This window comes from Haemaphysalis longicornis, unplaced genomic scaffold, assembly GCF_048455015.1.
Source record: "Haemaphysalis longicornis isolate Haplotype H1 unplaced genomic scaffold, Haemaphysalis longicornis Haplotype H1 scaffold_1, whole genome shotgun sequence".
In the NCBI taxonomy this organism is placed as follows: domain Eukaryota; kingdom Metazoa; phylum Arthropoda; class Arachnida; order Ixodida; family Ixodidae; genus Haemaphysalis; species Haemaphysalis longicornis.
Genome location: NW_027526203.1, coordinates 469380307 through 469402572, shown reverse-complemented (window position 1 = coordinate 469402572; position 22266 = coordinate 469380307). Strand labels below are relative to the sequence as shown.

The window sequence follows — 22266 nt, the reverse complement described above, 5'->3', positions numbered from 1 at the left end:
TCATTTCAACCTTGAAATGAAAGAATACTGACATGTTAGGGTGGCTGACATTCTTTTTTTTTTTGTTTTTGTTTTCGTTGTTTTGCGCGGCTCAGTGCTAAGGCCTTGTGCTGCTGAGCCCAGGCACGCGGTTTCGAATCCTGAATGCGGCGGCCGCTCTCGAGATGGAGGCGAAAAGCGAAAACGGCCCTGTGTCGAGATTCCGGCCGACGTCAAAGATCCCCAGGTGGTCAAATGTAATTCTGAGCCTTCCATTACGGTGCGCCACATAGCTCAGGAGAGCTTCGGCGCCCCCAAATATCTAAAATATTTTGGTGATTTCCGCTTTCCAAAGTTATTTTCAATTACCAGGTGGAACTGCTCGTAAAGGCTTCCTTACATTTGATGCCTAATACAAAGCAGTAAGCTCCAATCTCATTAGTTCTTATGGGAAATGTTTTTAGTTTTTTCTCCTTCGGGATTTTTTTTTGTACAGAACCACAAGCAATGAAAACTGTGGTTGATTCATCTGTCATAGGAATCGGTAAAACACGAAAGTGAAATGTCCAGTGAAATCTGCAGCTAATCATGATTTGCGGGTCGGTGGCTGTCTTGTGGGTGTGCTTGGCGAACGACGTCCTGCTGGCGAATCGCTTCGGCAAAGGTGTGCTGGAGTTATTTCCGTGATGGATATGACGTAAGTGAGTGTATTCCGGCATAAAACACTTTCGTTTTAAAATATAAAACCCGAAAACGAATAACCCTAAGTATAACGTACTCTTTAGTACTTAAAGTTGCTTCCCCGCAAGAAGACCCTGTGTGCAGGGGTCCACCCTTTACAAACCGCTTGCTTCGTTGTATTGTCGTCATTTCCGTGACAGATATGACGTCACTCAAATGTTTGTGTATCCCAGAATAAAACACTTTCGTGTTAAAAAATCTGCGACAAGTAAAACGCTTACGTTGATTTTCAGCAATGAAATGTAATGCTATGTTCAGATTACCAACGTAACAGCCAAATCGTGCGCTATGTATGTAAAAAACGGCGTTTCACGCAGTTCGGCTGGCTGAGACGTCAAATGACGTCAAAATTTAAAGATATTACGACAGTTGTGAGAACACTCTGAACCCGGCCTTACACAGACAGTACCTTCTGCAAATGGTAAACTTCAGCTTCGCAATATATCCGTATGAAATGTGAGTAGAGGGGAGGTAGGGAAAGGGGAATATGATTCTTGAGCACACTGCGCTTCGTGAGTGTGCGTGAGCGTAGATAACTTTAACTGTGACAAGGACCATGGTGTTACACTTCTGCGCGGATCATTTGCATTGCATGGGTACTTTATCAAGTGGCTGAAAGCTGAGTCGATCTGCGATAACAATTCATTTAGTTATGGAAATTGAGCAATCAACCCTGTAAGGTCCACTTATGAGATTAGCGGACAGGTGCCCGGGCTGCGCGTGAGAACGCGCCGCTCTGTCTGGCGACGTAGCACTGCCGACACTGCGCTGCAACCACCGCTAATTCGTCGCGGCGTGCGCGGGAGACGGATTGTCTGGCCCTCCGCATTCCGCAAGGATAATCTCCCATTGAGAAGGCAGACTGCGGCGCCGGATTCCAGGAACGCCTGCCGGACCCGCTGGGATTACCGGCGTGTCTCCATTGTCGCGCCCTGGTCAGCATGACGCACGGTCGCCGTCTTTCCCGCTTCACCCCCCCCCCCCCCCCTCGCGGGGTCGCCCGAACTTGCTCGTCTACGAGCGTGCCGTTGACCTGAGATAGCGGCGCCTCATTGAATGTTCCGTGACGTGCTGAGTGACAGCTGTCTACGTGAATTCGGGCACTCCTATACGCGTGTACGAACGCTACAGGGGCGTTCCCGAGAGAGGGTGATCTCGAGGTTTTAAAAGGCCGAACTTGGCCGTTTGAAATGGTTCTCGTCTGAGCGCTGAGCTGGCAGTTCCCGGCGAGACAAGGAGTCTCGACCGTTAACGCTAGGTTGGGATTTAGGAGCGCCCTAGTCGAGGTTAAGATCGCGTCGGAGGTTCAGGGTGCAGCGCCGCACCGGGCAACTAGACGGATCTTGCGGCGAGACAGAGTCTCGGCCGTCGTTTCTCGAGCGGTTTGTGTACGCTCCGAGAATAGGAAGAGTTAGACGAAGTTGAGGAGCTCGAGTGATTTGTGCGCACTCGGAGCTAGCGTCTAGCTGAAGTTGGCAGTTTTTCTTTTTATTACTCATGTACCCAGTTTTCATACTGTAAATAGCTGTACATAAACTTCCGTTTCACTTAATCGACTTCAACGCCTCGAGTTCGTCAATTCGACCGCCATCCCCAAGAACTTCAACACCATCGCCCAGCCAGGCTCCTGCCAAATCAACCGGAGCCCGGGCGATTGGGTTCCTGATCGACACCGGACTTCGGGGAAACGAAACTTCACTGGCGCAGCCGACAGGGTTTGGCAGAAGAGAACACCAGGCCACAGCCAAGGGCAGCAAGCGGACGCAAGCCCGTCTTCATCGGCACCAGCCGAGCTCCGCGCGGAGTGGAGCGGCAGAGCCAAGCCAGCGCACGGAGCCAGCGACGCGGCAGCCGACCACCGAAGGTGCGGGTGAGTGGGATTTCTTGCGCTTCGTTGTGGCGGTGTAGGCTGAGTCTTGAGTTGCATGGTAGTCACGCGGAGCATGCTGGCGAACATGGCGGCAGGAGGGGTGGTCCAAGTGGAGTCCGAAATAATGATTATTAGGCGAATGGAATTGGAGTTTCAAGAGCGAAGGGAGAAAGCAGAGCGCGAAGCGGCAGAGCGAGAAGAGAAAAGAGCGCGTGAATTCGAAGAACGAAAGAGAAAAGCCGCGCAAGAATTTAAAGAGCGCATGGAAAAGCTGAAGCTCGAATCTGAAGAGCGGTTGCGAAGGTATGAGTTGGAGCTGGAGCGGAGAAGGCAGACGCCCTTGCGCTCGGACACCCGCGAGCAGAAACAATGGGGCACAGACCCAGCTAGTTGTATAGCAACAGCGAAGTTGAACGGTTCAGGCCAGTGTTTGGAGGTTGTACATTGCGATGACAAAACAAGCAGCCGTGACTCCCTACACGAGGCTAGCATTTCCGCCGATGTCGAACGCGCGGAGATGGACATTGGGATGAGGAGCGACGAGGTAGGCGCGGCCAGTGATACCGTAGAGCGGTGTAATGAAGTGATGCTCGAGCATGACGAGCAGCCTCGCAGGCAAAGTTTGGGAATGGAGCTGCAGCGCATGAGACAGAACCCTTCGAACAGGCCCAGTTACGCGCTGACAGCAAAGTTGAATGGGTGCAGCCCGTTTTTCAATTTGAAGCCGCGCGAGGACGAGATAAGCGGCCGTGGCTGCGCACGGGTGGCGAGCGGCTCTGCCGGGAACGGCTGCATGGAAAGAGAAGCGAGCGCGAGGAGTGTTCCAGCGAGCGCGTCCGGTATAGGAGCAGAGTCAGAGGGTAGCCCCGTTGTTGCGAGTGTAGAGCCGCCAGCTGCTTTTGCACCGGATACTGCGCTAATGCATGCTGAACTTGCTGGCACGGGCAGTACCCAAATTCTAATCGGTGGACCGGAGGAGGCTGGAGCCGCGCAGGAACGTCTTGGGGCCCGCCGCGCTCCCAATTACGCTCGAAAGTTGCACGAGAAAGCGAACTCCGTGTCGGGCGTTCAGGAGCTCGCCCAGATGAGAAAGGAAATAGAAGACGAGAAAGCATGTGACGAGACGGAGCGAAAGGGAGACGGAGTCTACGATCAGGCTGAGGAAAAGCAGGAGTTAAAGACGGATAAGAGAGCTGAGAAGGTAGACTGGGTTGAACATGTAAAAAAGGGAAAAGGAAGTGAGAGAGAACGCGAAAAGACGGAGGATGAGGAGCTCAGAACGTTTGAGGAGGGTAAGAACGATACGGAGATGTCGCGTGGGTTTGGTAGTCTTGATGGTGAGAGTGTAACCGAGGAGGCCGATGGAGAACACGAGAACGCATGCGTGGAGACTGCGAAACCAAGAGTGAGTGCTCCCGAGGAGGTTGCGAAGGAGAGGGAAAAACCATGTGAGGAGGCAGCTACAGTTGACACAGAGGAACGAGACACAATCGGCGATCTCGCGGAACCGGTGTCTGAGATGGAGCTTCGTAGTTTTAGTGTTGGTTGCGGCCATTACCGAGATTTATTCGGGAGCCGCGCTGGATGGGTCGACGCACTAAGTTCTGCCAACTGTCAGTGTGTCACAGGCGCGGGCTCTGAGTTGTGGCGGGATGAGTGCGGGCTGGGACGGCTGAAAAACTGTCTTGGTCAGGCCGCTGCTCAGAATGCACATAGCGTGCACGAGCGGCTTTTGGTAATGACAGGTGCTTGTGAGGTCGTTGTTTTGGGGCAGTCTGTGCGTAGGGGAAAGAATGATCCCGAGAAGGTCGTCGCGTTCGCGGGCTGCCATTGCGCTCCAGCATCAACCCTGCGCTCACGCGGCCAGCGCGCAGCATTGCCTTACGTTGGGGCATTGGAGAGGCATGGCCACTTGGCCTATTGGACAGGAAGCGAAGTCCCATTTTGCGATACCACTCCGTCTTCCCCGAAGTTGTGTTCGCCTCATGGGGCTAAATTGTCGAGACTTGCGTTGACATTGCAACGCTACGCGGTCTGGATCATCTGCAGAGGGGGCTGGATGTACGCGAATGCACTCCCCTGCTTTCAGATTGTTGCTTTGGGGGGCCACCATTGAATTGCCTCCCAGCCTTAACACCGCCACGACGGACGTGAACGTTCCCGTTCACCCGTCCTTTTTCGTTGGTGGTGTGTGGGTGTGTGTGTGTGTGCCGTGGTTGTGCGCGACGAGATGCCTTGGGTGCTCGATCCGTGCACCGAATCGGTCGATCCGCGCACTGAACTGAACTTTGTGCGCTCTACAAGTGAGCGAAAGCACCGCCGTACATTCTTGAAGGAACGTTATCAGGCTACGCCGTCAAGGAGGACATTTGCGTGCGTGCGCATAGTGACAATGCAACCTTTATTAGCGTTTTATTTTTGTTGACTGCGAAATTGCCCGTGTTCTTTGCCAGCCCTTATTCCTTTTGTTCTTGTTGTCGAGTGCCGGAGTAATTGTGCGTGTTTGCAGTTATAGCGCGCATCAGTATTTTAGGTTGAGTTGTCTCGTTGATCGTGGCGTTTACGCGCTCCGGAGACACGACCCAATTTCTTTTACCCGCACTTAGTGTTTTTAGCATTTTTGGTGTGTTTCCGGTTTGCTAGAGTATTCCGTCCCTGTGGAACGGCTAGGGAATAGGTTGTGTTGTAGTTTAGGCGAGAGAGAGTTCGGTTCAGCTGCAGAAATGGGAGGGGGCTCATTTGTGGTTATACCCAGCTCCTTCCACGTGTTTTTTTTTGTTTGTTTGTTTATGCCGCTGTTATTGCGGAAGGAGAGATGAAACGAGTGGCCCTTTTAAATTCTTTCCGGATTGACTGAACCAAGAGGTCCAGTAACCCTCTTAAAGGGGGGAGTTGTAAGGTCCACTTATGAGATTAGCGGCCAGGTGCCCGGGCTGCGCGTGAGAACGCGCCGCTCTGTCTGGCGACGTAGCACTGCCGACACTGCGCTGCAACCACCGCTAATTCGTCGCGGCGTGCGCGGGAGACGGATTGTCTGGCCCTCCGCATTCCGCAAGGATAATCTCCCATTGAGAAGGCAGACTGCGGCGCCGGATTCCAGGAACGCCTGCCGGACCCGCTGGGATTACCGGCGTGTCTCTATTGTCGCGCCCTGGTCAGCATGACGCACGGTCGCCGTCTTTCCCGCTTCACCCCCCCCCCCCCCCCTCGCGGGGTCGCCCGAACTTGCTCGTCTACGAGCGTGCCGTTGACCTGAGATAGCGGCGCCTCATTGAATGTTCCGTGACGTGCTGAGTGACAGCTGTCTACGTGAATTCGGGCACTCCTATACGCGTGTACGAACGCTACAGGGGCGTTCCCGAGAGAGGGTGATCTCGAGGTTTTAAAAGGCCGAACTTGGCCGTTTGAAATGGTTCTCGTCTGAGCGCTGAGCTGGCAGTTCCCGGCGAGACAAGGAGTCTCGACCGTTAACGCTAGGTTGGGATTTAGGAGCGCCCTAGTCGAGGTTAAGATCGCGTCGGAGGTTCAGGGTGCAGCGCCGCACCGGGCAACTAGACGGATCTTGCGGCGAGACAGAGTCTCGGCCGTCGTTTCTCGAGCGGTTTGTGTACGCTCCGAGAATAGGAAGAGTTAGACGAAGTTGAGGAGCTCGAGTGATTTGTGCGCACTCGGAGCTAGCGTCTAGCTGAAGTTGGCAGTTTTTCTTTTTATTACTCATGTACCCAGTTTTCATACTGTAAATAGCTGTACATAAACTTCCGTTTCACTTAATCGACTTCAACGCCTCGAGTTCGTCAATTCGACCGCCATCCCCAAGAACTTCAACACCATCGCCCAGCCAGGCTCCTGCCAAATCAACCGGAGCCCGGGCGATTGGGTTCCTGATCGACACCGGACTTCGGGGAAACGAAACTTCACTAACCCCATCGATGTCAACTTTTAGTCCCTGTTCTAACTGCAAAAATTCAGCCCTTGTTGAACGCGGACCTCTGTAATGAGTTACTACACGGATTAAAGGAGCCATGAAGAGAAAATGCAAGTTGGTTTTATTCGGAAGATTTCGTGTTTTATAGTGCCCCCAGCGCTTGTCCGGATACAAACGGTGCTTTATTCACTGAGAAATTAAACAATTTAGGTTAAAATTTTGATTTTCCTGTTCAATCGTGCGTTTTCGTGGTCCCAAATGACATCACAGGAACCGACCGCTCTGCAGCCTAGAGTACCTTCATTCACGCATCCGCAGTACAGGGTAGAGACACGTATACGCTGGCGCCGCCATTTTCGGTTGCTCGCTCGCCGCCGAAGCAAGTCGTTGTGTCAAAACCGCGCTAAAATTATCTCCGCAACGCAGTTTACTGAAGAAGTTTGAATCATATTGTCTGTTTCGCGTTGCTAGGTCTCGTGGGAAACGAAAAGAATAACGCGTTTAGCCCGTTGGCCCAATTGCGGCGGCACGGGACCGTTCAAAGGTTGTCTCCACCCTGTACAGCGGTGTTGGTTTGTTTCCGCGTTTCTTTACGTTCCGTAACCTAGATGGCGCCACCATACCGTGGCAAGCGTTTGGTTTGTTTTTTCCCGCATTTAAACCTGGCTTGTTTTTGTTCTGGGAGAAAATATTCGTTCCCTGAAACAGTGCTGCTCGCTCGACAAATGGGGTCGCGTAAGACACCGTTGCTTGCGTCAATCGGCCAGTGTCGTCTGAGACAACTCCAAGCCCCGTAGTGCTGTGCAGCTAAACCAAGCATGCTGTGCGCAGTACGAACAGCAGAACGCATCAGTACTTCTATGTTTACATGTGCTTTTGTAACTTCCACTGTTTGTTCCATCATTCTTATTGCTTTGTAAAGAATGCGCCCTAAATTTAAGCGCAAATCGCTCGTTCGTCTAGTTTGTAAGCTCTACCTAATTTGCGTGTGCTTCTGCCAGCCTCCGCCAATCGCAGAGCTTAGCTCATGTGACATCATAGGTTCTGTTGCGGGAAATGAGCTGGTGGGTCGCATGACCATTCCCGTTTTTCCTAATTATGTAGCTTATTTGAGCGAAGTTTACGTTAAAAGTGGTGTCAGTATGCTTCTAACGAGACAATCTTTTGAATGAACCAAACTTGTGTTTTCTCTTCATGGCTAGTTGGGTTAGTCGGTTGATGGATGCTGGGTACATTTCGCTAGCGCTGTAGGACGGAACACAGAAAGGAGAAAAAAAAAACACGGGACGAACGCTGTATAGAAAGAAACAATTATTTTAAATTATGAACAAAAACTTTCAGCGTCATTGTTGGGTCTTATAGCCGAGAAGCACCAGAAGAAACTTGACAAAGGTTAAATATTAAACTTCATCGCAGCTCATAGCCAGAGAAGTGCAGAGCCACTAAATAAGCACCAGAAGTGTGGACATCTCATTCCTTGTCGAGACTTCTTGGTCTGTCCGTAACTACAGCACCAAAAATCATGCAGCCCTCTGTCTAACGATGATGACGTTTGAACGCGAAGCTTTCTAGTGAGGGATTCCTCGGTTTTCTTCCGAGTTTGGAATTTGACTCGCACACAGTTTGGACTTTTGATCGCAGCGGCTTTGACTTTGACTTTCTTCGGACGAAGAAAGCTTCGCTTTAACCATCATCATCATTAGACGGATATGCGCATGATTTTTCTCTTTCACTTCACCCGCGACCATCGTCATCGTCAAAAAAAAGTTGGTTTTCCTGCGGTGCGTTTTCTTCTGTCTTACTTTGCACGTCCATGAACCCCTCTCCAAGTTAAAACTACCTCGACCGTTTTGGAATGGCACAGTCGGATAGAAGTCGGCTTCATAACGCGAGAGACCCACTTTCGATTCTCACCACGCGGGAAGCGTTTTTCCTTTCACTGCACCCGCTGTCATCATCATCGTCAGAGTACGTTGGCTTTCCTGCAGTGCGTTTTCGACGCGACATACGCCATCAGTGAGGCATAAAAAGCTTCGCTTTAATTATCGCTGAAAATTTCTACGCGTCATTTACTATTTCGCGTTCATATTTATGAATGCCGAACATTATCAAGCACTTGTTTCTACCAATTTTTTGCGGAAACAAGAAGTTAAATGAACAGGAGCTCTCTTTGGAAGTAGCATTTTTTAATATCAGCAATATCCTTTGAAGTAATTCTGGAAAGTAACCCGCCGCGGTGGCTCAGTGGCTAAGGCGTTGCGCTGCTGAGCGCGAGGTCACGGGTTCAATCACTTTTTTGATGGAGGCGAAAAGCAAAAACGCCCGTGTGCACGAGATTTCGGCGCACGTTAAAGATCCCCAGGTGGTCAAAATTAATCCGGAGCCCTGCAATATGGCGCGCCTCATCGCCTGCGCTGCGTGGGCGCGTTAAACCATACAATCAATCAATCAATCAATCAATCAATCAATCAATCAATCAATCAATCAATCAATCAATCAATCAATCAATCAATCAATCAATTCTGGAAAGTAAGAGACCCGGACATTGCCTCGCTTCCTAAACAGTATAGAGTGGCAGTGCCGAGTTTCGGCATGGCTGCGCAGGTTATAGCTTTTACGGGTACCAGTGATGGGAAGCAACAGCGCAGTGCTTTCGGGCTATGGGCAACGCAGTTACGTGACAACATGGCTGGCAAACAAATTTCAATTGGTTCTTTATCGGTCTTATCACTTTCTTGTTGTGTGTTGTGCGAAAGTGGAACGCTGATATACATAACCGTTACAAAAGCATGCATGCTGCATTTTAATGAGCGATCATCACGGGCTAGGCTCAGTTGGCGAAGAACGCGGCGTCCCCGCATCCGCGTAACGCCGGCAAACAGCGTGCCCAAAACCTGTCCGGAAAAAGCGGGCATTTCGGCAAAATATAAGGTCCTAGGGCTGATTGAAATAGTTCGTATGGCCTTCATATTTGGATATACAAGTACTTATACTGCCCCTAAAAAGTTATCTTTCCGACAATGTACTTTTGTTAAGCGGTGAAGTTGATTTTGAAGACACTCAGTGCCATGTTTGATTACTGTAAAGCTGGCTTTATCGCAGCCGTTCTTGCAGTGAAGCCTGCTCATAAAGAAACATTTAGTTCTTGCCTGTTTCGCGACATCATACACTCAGCAACACTAACCTCAGTAGCACAAAAGCCAGCGACTTTACTCGGTGACATAACTCAGCCAGAAATGAGGCTCATGCATTCTTGCATCGTACGCGACAGCTTAGGTGCCCCCGTAGTGCTTTCTTTATGTGTGACCTAAACGAATGTAATAAAAAAGAAAATAACAAGCTTCTCAAAACAAACATAAGTTCTACTAGGGGTAGGGAAAAGGTGAATAAATTGATACAAATAAAACGAGCTTCTCGCGTGTGCAATCACCTCCAAACATAAGTACACAGCATAAAGTAATTATGCGCAATAGACAATTAAAACTAACAAATAAAACAAAAGAGAGAAAGAAAATACGTCTCTAAATAATACTCTCAGTCCATAATTAGCTTAAGGGTAGGTTCTTCAGAGAGATTGTCGATACCTACGACAGGGGTGACTAGTGTTCGTTTATCTATTCATCAATTCCTCTTTGTTCACCGGGCTGTTCATGTGCGTCTGTCCGTTAAAGATCCCCAGGTGGTCAAAATCCATCCGCGTGCCTCATTGCCTGTGTTGCGTCGGTGCGCTAAGCCCTACCATCAATCATGTGCGTTGGTCAGCCATTCGTCCGTCCATATGATTTGATAGTGCACTTGTTCTCTTTTAGTGTTAGTGCATCACTCTTACTATAGATCGTGCCTGCCAGATCCTAAGTGTGTCATTTGAAAAATCCTATTACGCCCTTATGTCTTTCCGTGCATCAGTCTGGTTCTCAGTTCTTGACCCTGTCGCAAGCCCGTTTCCTTTGCCTGTCTGTCTGTCAATCTACTCCTCTCTCTGGTCATCCGTCTGTCCGCCTTTTCATATCTCACTGTATGTGCGTGCCGTAATCTGTCTTTCTATTATTATGTACTTTCGTATGTCTGTCTATCCTTTTTCCAGCGAGCTCTTCCTTCTTTGTCCAACCACGCATATGTCTGACCATACGACCATCCACCCATCCGCCGCCCGCCTTTCTGTCCTGTGTGTTGTTCATACGTTTCCTATCTGTCTGCCCATCCGTCCGTCTGTTTCTTATTCTGTCGATTGTATTTAGGAGCGCCTATCCGTGCGTGTGGCAGTCCCACTTGCGTCGGTATTTTTGTATATCCGTGGGGCCGTCCGTCTGTCCGTCTGCCAGTCTTGTAGACGGGTGGACTCGCTCCCTCACTCACCCACTGATGTAGGTTCCCGTTATCCCCCTTCTCCTCCTCCTCCTCGTCGTCGTCTCTGGCAACCACAGGTTCCACAATTCTCACCTGAAATGTGTGGCGACGGCCTCATCTACAGCGTACCACACACCGAGGCACTCGTGTGCCGGAGACGCTTTCCGAAACGGCCGCCACGGGGCGGTGTCATCATTTGAGTGATGGCGGTTCCTTGCAGAGTTCGCACGCCTGAGCCGCAGCGGCGACGACATTTTGCTATCGCAACCATTGCCACTTGCTGTTGTGCCCGATTTTACCTTCTCTCTCCGTTCTTCTCTCCGTTCCTGAGGCAACGCTGCTCGTGCGTAGGCAGGGGTATGTTCCCGTCGCGGTGTGCCAGGAGCCTAGCCACCGGCGGGATAATGCGTAGTTAGAATTTTCCGTAGGGGAACCTACTTGCGTTCGAATTAACGAGCTGTTTTATACATAGACTTCTATGGAGCTTTGCCGGGCCAAATTGCACATTTAGAATTATCCATCAATTCGAATTACTGAAGTCCGAATTAACGAGCTTTTTTTCTGTATCACAATCCCGTACGACCAGACATCATCACGAGCGCCTTCTTGCTGGCATCCCATCAGATGATCTTCAACTGCGCGTTGCGAAGAAGAATAAGCTCAGATTGTGCCGCTTAGGTCCGGATTGGCACCAACAGACGCTTGCACGAATCGCAATCAATCAGAATCCCCAAAACATTACTTTTTAACGCCGCCGCTTCTCTCAGCAGAGAAAAAATGATCTCACTGCCCCATTTAAATGCATCGGCCTCGAACTTTTATTCGGCACCAGCATCCTCGAAATCACACAAAAAATATAATTGTCTTGTCCCTTCACGATTTTATTTCGGCCAACGGAAGACTCCTCTGTTAAAATTATCTTTTGATCATGTCTCCCCCTCCCCTTCGGAGTGAATCGGCCCGGGTATACCAAGATCTCAGTGATGTCATATCTGTCACGGAAGTGACGTCGCCAGAAAAAGTGCCATTGACGCTGCGGCGCCCGGATTCGAGCCCATGCCCTCTCGCCGCAACTGGAGGTACGTGGCGCTCTACCGACTGCGCCATAAGAGACGTGAGCAGCTCTACGAACGCGCCTTGTGTCATTCCCTATGACTCATTCAGATGGGGCTGCCGTCTAGGAGAGGCGAAGCGAAGTAGCGCATCATGACGCTAATGAGCGCCGACAGTTGGCGTCTCGATGCCAGCGCCTTTGTGTACAAGGGACGCGCATGAATTGAGGCAAGGCTCCGCTGTAGCGTTGTTCCCATGACCGTTTTGTGTTTCAAGCTGCTGTTTCTGTGCATGGCATTTTTGGTTTTGTTGTTCCGGAATAAGCCGGTTGTTTTTTTGTTTGTTTGTTTCTTGCGTGTCGGCGCCACTTCGTCTGGCGGGGTCAGGCTCGCGAACCCTTCGCACATGAAGGAGGTTCCTTTCAACTGCTACTGTGAAGGCACCTTTCACTTCCGTGTTTTACAGCTTCCTATGACAGGGATCAACCACATTTTTGTTTCCCTTCCATATTTATCATTATTTTCATTTTCATTATTTTTTAATTGACGAATAGCCGTTCTCAAGCCCTATACAATCCCCTCTGTGGGTACGAGCCACTGCATTAAAGTGAAGAAGACAAGGAAGAGGAGGAGGAAGAAGAAGATAATGCAGTAGTTTAATTGTCCTGGCACTACGAAAGCTGGATGCATCAATTACATCTCCAATCATAATTTCAGATTCTTTCTTTGTATGCTTAGCCCTCTCTTCCCCTAAAGACACTCCGCTCCTGCGGACGTTTCGGTCACTCCTGCCACCTCACTCACTAAAATTAACCCTCTTTGGGTTCCTGGTCATGCAGGGATCACATTCAACGGGACAGCGGACTCTCTAGCAAGGATAGCACTTTCTGGGCCTGTAGTAGACGTCGTAGAGCCGACACCTTTAATAACAGCAGCCAGGTACCGTAGGATACTGAAACTCCAAGAACAGCAAGAATCGGTTTTATTGTCATTAAGAGATTTTAATCATTTTTAAATTCTCATGGAAACCTGAATGGTGCCCTTCACGCAACTTAGAGGTGGTTATTACAGCCTTACGTTGTTGAGTACCCCAGTTAAATAGGTACTTATACAGCTCCCGTCTGGCGCCAACAGCTCTGTGCAGATATTGCAACGAAGACGAGTCTGTCGAACACTACCTTTTGACATGCCGACGTTTTTCACGACTGAGACGTCAGTCCCTGGAGGTGCCGCTCTACAGTTTGAGGATATCCCTAACAGTGCCGGCTATACTATCGTTCGGGGCATCCGAAACGGGGTTCTGCCGCCGGGATGTATGCTCTGCCCTCCTGCGCTACATTGAAAGCTCCAAACGATTATCTTTATGATTGCGATTGGTCACCCTCGGTTTGATTTTCCAGTTTTTTTCTGTCGTTTATGAAACCAAAACTCTTTCCAACTGGTCTAAATCATCTTTTCTAGGCGTCTCGTAATTATATAAGAATTTCATTTATTTTAGATGCTACGCATCTCTTTAGCTCGCCTTGTCGCGTGTTGTCGCGGCGTAGTCCGCATCCCTCCCCCATTCTCCTCACCGCGGCAGCTGCGCGCTCCGCCGCTCTCACCGCAGCGCCATCTGTGCGTCAGCGTGGTCAGCGCGCAGCTTGCGCTCGGCTGCGCTCGCTCCCGTCGCCGTGCCAGCTGTGCGTTAGCGCGCAGCTTGCGCTCGGTTAAAACGCAACGGCAACCCCGGATGCGTCGCATCTACCCCATGGTTCCCCTCCCGGGAAGATGGCGTAATTTTTAACCGTCCTCTGTTGATTGGCCGATCCCCTGATTGGGTATGTGCCATATCTAAAGGCGCAACAACAACAACAACAAACAAGGAATGGAATTGAATGGAATGGATCACCTTAATATAGGAGGAGGCCAATAGGCCCTGCTGTGGGACAAGGAAAAGAAATTCCCCCGTGTTGTTTTGCCCTGCGAGAACCTGGACCAATAAGCACCATGCCCTCTTCGTCTCCTCCTCGTGCACCGCCCCCATCGACAGATACCCTGGACGCCCTGGAGTCCCCCCTCCTGGTGCTCTCGCAGAAGATGGAGACGCCGCGGCCCCTGCTGCCCCGCGTCCTCGAGAACAGCCAGGAACCGCACCAGCCCTCCTCCAACGCGCCGTCTTCCTCCTCTTCCACCTTCGGGGTTGCTGGGGGTCCGCCCTCGGAATTCCTCAACCACTCCCCCGACGGCGAGTGTAGAAATGGCGCCGGGACTGATTCACGGTACGACGGCAACGGGGAGCGGTTGGAGCAGGTATTCGCGGCAAGTAGCCCCGTGGCGCCGTATATCAGGCGCTTTCTGCGGCGCTGCTGGAAGTCCCGAGGGAGGAAGCTTCGCTGCCGCAAGACCCACTCGGCCTACCCAAACCCGCTGCTACCGTCCCTACCTGTGGTTGTCCCGCCCGAATCCGGGGTTTGAGGGCTACCGCCGCTTCCGGGCCATCCGCTTGGAGAGATTGCTGCAAGGCCCACTCGGCCTACCCAAACCCCCTTCTACCCTCCCTACCTGTGGGTATCCATGCCAAATCCGGGGCTTCAGGGCTACCGCCACTTCCGCGCCATCCGCTTGTACAAAGATTACTGCGAGGCCCACTCGGCCTACCCGACCCCCTGCTACCCTCCCTACCAGTGGGTGTACCGCCCCAATGCGGTGCTTCAGGGTTACCGCCGCTTCCGGGCCATCCGCTTGGAGAGATTGCTGCAAGGCCCACTCGGCCTACCCAAACCCCTTGCTACCCTCCCTACCTGTGGGTATCCCTCCCGAATCCGGGGCTTCAAGGTTACCGCCACTTCCGGGCCATCCACTTGGACAGAGATTGCTGCGAGGTCCACTCGGCCTACCCGAACCCCCTGCTACCCTCCCTACCAGTGGGTGTACCGCCCCAATCCGGTGCTTCAGGGTTACCGCCACTTCCGGGCCATCCGCTTGGACAGAGATTGCTGCAAGGACCACTTGGCATACGCAAAATAAACCCCCTGCTGCCGTCCCTACCTGTGGGTGTCCCGTCCGAATCCGGGGCTTGAGAGTTACCGCCGCTTCCGGGCCATCCGCTTGGACAGAGATTGCTGCAAGGACCACTCGACGTACCGAAACCCCCTGCTTTCGTCCCTACCTGTGGGTGTCCCGCCCGAATCCGGGGCTTGAGGGTTACCGCCGCTTCTGGGCCATCCGCTTGGACAGAGAGCGGGACGAGGCGTTTCGCCACACCCGGGCTTCGTTGATTGCGGTGCCCTGGTTGATCTGGTCGAATGCCGCGACTGGTCTGGACCGCATGCCTACCGGCAGGCGGTTGCTGAGCGCACGGCGGCCTCCCTCGCACACCTGCAGGGTCTGGTGTTTGTCGGAGGAGTAGCGCCGTGCGGGGCTCTCCCGGGTGGCCTCCGACCTGCGACGTCTGCTGGAGGCCCCCGCACCCCACCACGGCGCCGGAGGGGAGCGGCAGCCGTCGACGGAGCTGCAGTTCGGGCCCCGGCTGAGCAAACGGTCCGCACACCTCAACAGCAGCAGAAGCAGCCGCCAGCCGCCAGCCGCCAGCCGGCAGGATCGGAGCCAGGCAGCTACGCGGCGCAGTGCGCCATACACGCCCAGGACCCACTTCGGAGCAGCGACGGCGGACCTGGACTTTGGTGTCATAGCCTCTGCAAATCACGTACTGCCAGTTTATTTAACTTCCAGCACAAGATTGGATAAGTTCTTAAAACTCCTTCCTTTCACTCTTGCCGTGTACGTTCTTCGTCGTTACATTATTATATTTTTTGTTTCTTGTACTTTGTTTTTATTTCATTCTCCGTACACCAGCACTAACGCCAGTGGCTGCTCCTGGGAACGTAAATAAACGTGATTCATTATTATTATTATTATTATTATTATTATTATTATTATTATTATTATTATTATTATTATTCCTGTATTGTTCCTAGGGTTGTTCCTGTATTTAAGACAGGTTCTAAATTGGACCCCACGAACTACCGACCGATATCTATTATATGTGCTGCTTCTAAATTGTTTGAGTCAATACTGCATAAACTACTCACATTCAGTATAAATACCACATTAATACCTGAACAGCATGGTTTTTTCGCGGGCCGATCGACCACTACCAATCTCGTCAACTTCATGCTGCATGCTTCGGAAGCTGTGCAAGGGAGAGGTCAACTTGATGTAGTCTACTTTGATTTAAGCAAGGCTTTTGATGTCGTCTGCCACGAGCTCTTAGCCAAAAAACTATCTGAGCTTGATATACAACCATCCCTGATATCTCTTATATGCAATTATCTATGTGATAGGTCATGTTTCGTGCATGTAAATGGACAGTCTTCTCTTTCCTATGAGGTCACCAGTGGTGTCCCTCAGGGCTCAGTTCTCGGGCCACTTCTCTTCTCAATCTTTATAAATGATGTCGCGACAATATTTAATGATTGTAATTTTCTTTTATACGCCGATGATGTAAAAATATTTAAATCTGTTTCCAACTCTGCCAGCTGTTCCGCTCTCCAGAGAGCAATCTCGTCCTTCTCGCATTGGTGCTCATGCAACAAACTCCTCATTAATACATCTAAAACTAAGGTAATGACATACACAAGAAAGACTGACAACATCTTGTTTCCCTATAACATCAACGGTGAATTACTCCCACGTGTGGTAGAGGTTAATGACCTAGGCGTCACTTTCGACAGTAAACTGAGCTTCTCTCCACATATTCAGGTAATTACTCGAAGAGCTCTACGATCGCTTGGCGTTGTCTGTCGCGTGTCCAAGGAGTTCAAGGAGCCGATTTCTCTTCTGAAGCTCTACACAACTATATGTCGTCCTCAGCTTGAATATGCATCTGTTGTCTGGAACAGCACGAGCAAAACAAACCGTAAGCTTGTAGAAAGGGTCCAAAATAAGTTCATATCTATCTTCAACCATCGCTTTGGCGATAGTAGTAATTATAACCCTGGATCGCCCTCTTCATTGACGCTATCATGCTTAACTTCCAGGCGGAACAAGGCTGATATTCTCTTCCTCTTTAAAATTATGCACGGCATAGTGTCTTGTGGTGAGCTGCTACAGCATGTTCGTCTTTATGTGCCGCTAAAGTGGACCAGGAAACATGATACCTTTTGCAACCCCAATTGTCTGCGTGTCTTGTGCCCTGTGTGCCGACTGCAATGCACGTACAATCGGTACTCGGATTACCTTGATATATTTAATGATTGCCCTACTCTGTTTCGCAAACATGTCTGTGAGTTTGTGTTGGCGTAACTGCCAACTTTTGTTATTCTGCATTTGTCTTTTATCCTTGAGTTCATGCACTCAAATGACTTTCATTCCGTAACTTCAACATAAGCTATCCTTTCGTTTTTTTTTTTGTATTTTGTATTTTATTTTGTATTTGAAAGATGTGTACATTATGTTTCGTGTGTTTCTGTTTCCGTGCGCCAGCACAAAGGCCGACCCCGGCTGTTCCTGGGCACGCAAATAAATGATTGATTGATTGATTGATTGATTGATTGATTGATTGATTGATTGATTGATTGATTGATTGATTGATTATTATTATTATTAGATCAACAAGCGGTGTGCCTCAAGGCTCCGTGTTGGGGCCTCTCTTGTTCTCCATTTTTGTTAATGATGTGTCAGCCGCAATTAAGATGTCTTCTTTCCTTCTTTACGCTGACGACATTAAAATATTCAGACGGATTGAGTCCATTAATGACTGCATTGCCCTGGAGCAAGATATATCCTCATTTTCCAAGTGGTGCTCAGACAATAGATTAAATCTTAACTTTACAAAAACAAAGGTCATGTCTTATAGCAGGAAAACGACCTGCACTTTATTTTGCTACAGTATTAACGGCGGTTACTTGTCTAGAGTTGAAGAGATCAGAGACCTCGGCGTGCTTTTCGACAGTGCCTTAACTTTCTCACCTCATGTCACTCAACTTACTAGGCGGGCGCTACGCTCTCTTGGGGCTGTTTGCAGGTTTTCTCGAGAATTCCGGTTTCCTTCTTCATTCCTAAAACTATTCAGAACGCTTTGTATTCCGCAACTAGAATATGCTTCTGTCGTTTGGAATGGCACCTGTAGTTCCAACTGTCAACGTATAGAGCGTGTACAAACCAAATTTTCATCAATATTTAGGCATCGTTTTCCTTCGGAGCCTATCCCTATAACTGTTTCTCTAAGTTCCCGGCGGACCCACTCAGACCTTCTTTTCATGTACAAATTGCTTCATGGTATAATTTTATGCCCGGAACTACTTGAATCAATCAGTTTTCGCGTTCCACAAAAAGCTACAAGGCTCGCCCACCCTTTTAAAGCAGCTGGAGCTCTCAGCACACGTTCTCCTCTTCAAAGGATGCAGCATCTCCATAATGTTCACTCCGAGAAGCTCGATATCTTTCAACGTCCTCTTCGGGAGTTTTTGGCCGGGTTGTCAGCTCTGACACACTAGGTTCATCTTGGCAGTGCTCTTTTTCTTCACTTATCGTCCTGACGTGTGCATTGACTTCACCGAGCTTGTTCTTGTTCCTGGTTATTCGTGTATTGTGCTGATACTACGACGGTAATTATCGTAGAATTTTTCTTTTTCTGCCGTTTTTATCATTAAAAGTTGCCATATTCACTTCATGCGTCCATTTGAAACTGAAAATGTACGCTTCCCGAATCTTGTAAAAACTTTCTTCTTTTCACTCACCCTTCCGCATAGTTACGCTTATTGTAAGATGTCTTCTTGCAATTGACCAGACATTACAGTTTCTATTGATTGTGTAATGTTGCCTAAAATTACACTATGGTATTTTTATTCTTCTTTGAAGTTGTAGTTTCTTCTTATTTTTTGCTCACTCACTGTTCTTTTGCCAGCTGTTGATGCATTTCATTGCTGTCTTATACATTTTCTGTGCGCCAGCACGACTTGATTGTGTAAAGTCGGTTGGATTGCACTATTTTATTTCTAATCTTCTTTGCCGTTTTTTGTAGGTCTTTCTTTCTTTCCTTTTTTTTTTTTTTTTGCTCACTGAGTGTTTATTAGCACATTGTCGATGTACTACAGTGCTGCATTTTCCCCTCTGAGTGCTCCAGCACGAAGGCCTCCGCTGTTCCTGGGCACTATAATAAACATTGATTGATTGATTGATTGATTGATTGATTGATTGATTGATTGATTGATTGATTGATTGATTGATTGATTGATTGATTGATTGATTGATTGATTGATTGATTGATTGATTGATTGATTGATTGATTGTTATTGCAGGCTTCGGCTACAGGCTTTGGCTGACACAGGCATCGGCTGCAGTTTGTGAAAACGGCCAGTTGGACGTTATTTATTTTGACCTCAGTAAGGTGTTTGATGTGGTGAACCATCAGTTATTAATTAACAAGCTTGCTACGTTCGGTGTAGACGCAAACCTTGTTGCCTTGTTGTCCAACTATCTCCTTGACCGGTCCTTTTACGTAGATGTAAACTACAAAAAGTCTAGTGTTTACCCTGCAACAAGTGGTGTACCTCAGGGTTCTGTGCTGGGTCCATTATTGTTTTCTATCTTTATCAATGCTGTGTCGACAGTGTTAATAAACTCTTCTTTTCTTCTCTATGCTGATGATGTCAAACTATTTAGGCACATTAGCGGTGTTCAGGACTGCTGTGCCTTGCAGAGGGATGTGTCGGAATTATCGCTCTGGTGCAGAAAAAATTGCCTAATTTTAAACCCCGCTAAAACAAAGGTTGTGACCTACAGCCGGAAAACCCACCGTCTGCTGTTTTCCTACAGTATTGTGGGAGCTCCTCTGCAAAGGGTTGAGGAGATTAGGGACCTCGGCGTGCTTTTCGACAGTACCCTGTCTTTTTCATCTCATATTAGGCTAAACACCCGGCGAGCGCTCTGAAGTCTTGGAAATGTGTGTCGGATTACAAAGGAATTCCCTTCTCCAGATCCATTGCTAATTCTATATAATGTAATATGTGTCCCTCAGTTAGAATATGCTTCTGTTGCCTGGAACGGCATCTCCAAATCTAGTAGTGGTTTAATAGAACGTGTGCAGATGAAGTTTTTATCCATATTTAAGCACCGTCATCACAATCACAGTCCGGGTCCTGATTCTGACTTACCCATAGTTCCTTCAATCCCTTCCTTGAACTGCAGACGTATGCGTGCAGATCTTACATTCCTTCACAAAATTGTTCATGGTGACCTTTCTTGCGCAGACCTGCTTAACTGTTTAGAGTTTAGTGTTCCGCAACGGCCCACCAAGTCGCATCGCCCGTTCTAGACCGCTGCGCGCAACTCCAACCATTCTCCTGTACGCAGAATGCAGAATTGTTACAACCGCTTCTTTGAACGCCTTGACATCTTTCAAAAATCCTTTACAATTTACCGTACTGCGCTGTTGAATATAGTAAGTTAAACATCTATGATATCTCTGTCGTTCGTTTTTTTTTTTTCTGGAATTTGGTTTCTCTGCGGTTGTGTCTAACCAACTGATAGTTACCTATTTTTCAAACTGTTTACTGTCATTTGTTCGTCTTATCATTTGTCTCTACGCTCTTGCCGTTGTTTTTGTTGTATTACTGTCAAACTTTGTTGCTCTGCTTGCTGTGTGGTCTTTACAATAAGCAGAGCAACAAAGGTATCTTCGTTTTTTATCTTTCTATCTTTTTGCCTGTACCCAGGCTCCGCCTATGCCATATTTCTGTCATTTTCATTACTTCAATTTGTGTGTGTCTTGTCGCTTGTTTGTTTCTTGCAATATCTCGCTTGTATTTTGTTTTTATGTAACTATCTGTGTGCCAGCACTCAGGCCTCTGGCTGTTCCTGGGCACGTAAATAAACGTGATTGATTGATTGATTGATTGATTATTATTATTTTTATTATTATTATTATCATTATTATACACGCATGCATACATACCAGCACACACGCGCACACACCCACGTGTGCACGTACCGGCGCAAAGCCCTCAACTCCACGACATTGCTCTGTGGTTCACGAGTCGCGATAGAGGCTAACATATCATAGTGGACCGCCGAGTCAGCCGTGTAATCCGTGCGGTCGGCGTACGCTCTCCAGATAGTCCGAGTGAGTGCGCTTGGGAAACTCCGCTTTTGAAGGTCACTGCTGCTGCGTCTGCAACAGCGAGGCTGAGTTTTTGGGCCTTTTTTTGCTCTCACCATTCCCTGCGCCCCACCACTGTAATCCGAATGGTGAAAAAAAAAGAAAATGGCACAGCTTGCACTAGTGGTGCAAGGCTGGAGAAACAGCAGAGCTGACTATTGCGGGTCTCGGGCGGCTATTGCGCCTCGTATGTATTTCCGAACTTGCCTCCGAAACTCCTCCATTACTGGCAGGCCGGGGTCGATTTTGCACGCAGCCTTTCACATCTCTCCCAAAGTGGACCGCGTCAGCACGCGCTAGAACCCGCGGCAACCGGATTCGCGAACTCCGCGTCTGTGCTCCCCACTTCATGCGCGAACGCACGTGAACTGGCGAGTAGCAGAGCACGCAAGAGATCACGCCACGAACGCTGGGCAGTGTTTTCGAAGGTCGAGCTTGGGGCGCTCGTCACGAGGCGCGCGTTCACGTGCGCTCGTTATTTTTTGTGCGAGCTCCTCACGTGGTGCAAGCCCACGCGAAAGCCTGGCCGATGCCGGGCGCTCCCCACGAACGCTCACGCGCGCTCGGTATTTTTGGGGTGATTTTTTTTCTGGTACCTCTCGACGGTTGAACGAAGATCTTAAACATGCAGCTCTGCGGTTAAAAAAGTGGTCCTAAGTTTGATTTTTTTTTTTTTTCAGAAACATCCCCGCCTGAAAATTTGGCGTCCACATTTCAGAAGTTTGAGCGGGTGGGCTGAAGCCCCATAAACCCCTTCCTTGGATACGCTCCTGCCCTTCCCTCACGCGCCTATAAAAGTCCCTGCGGTTCTTCGGAATTTAAATCGGCTACATCTCGCAAAATAAAATTCATCTTGGTATACTGGGATCAGTGTGGCACGGGAAATACAATAGAAAGTTGCTTATTAATGTGACGCAGTTTTCAATTACAGCATGACCCTGACAGCTCCCTTGTTATTTTATCCTAGTCTTAACAAATCATGAGCGCAAAAGTCTTCCCGTTTAAAGAACAATCACAGCTCCGCGTCGAATTCACTGGGACATGATAACGCGGAGAAAACGTAACAAAAACAAGAACAGAACAGCACGAAGAAATCAATATTAAAAGAAAAACCTCGTGATACAGTGGGCGTACTCTGCCTATTTTTATATTTTTTTATCTGCTTTCTTTCTTCAGGAGCATTCCAAAATAGCTGAACGTTGTGGCGAGC

At 49.1% G+C, this 22266-nt stretch overlaps 1 protein-coding gene and 1 pseudogene across 3 annotated transcripts in view; both read left to right on the top strand.

Annotated features, from left to right (window-relative positions):
* The window catches only part of LOC144156241 (myosin light chain kinase family member 4-like), a 241332-nt gene that overhangs the window by 187345 nt on the left and 31721 nt on the right, over positions 1–22266 (top strand). The window lies entirely within an intron of this gene.
* LOC144144125 (uncharacterized) lies at positions 13904–21795 on the top strand (annotated as a pseudogene).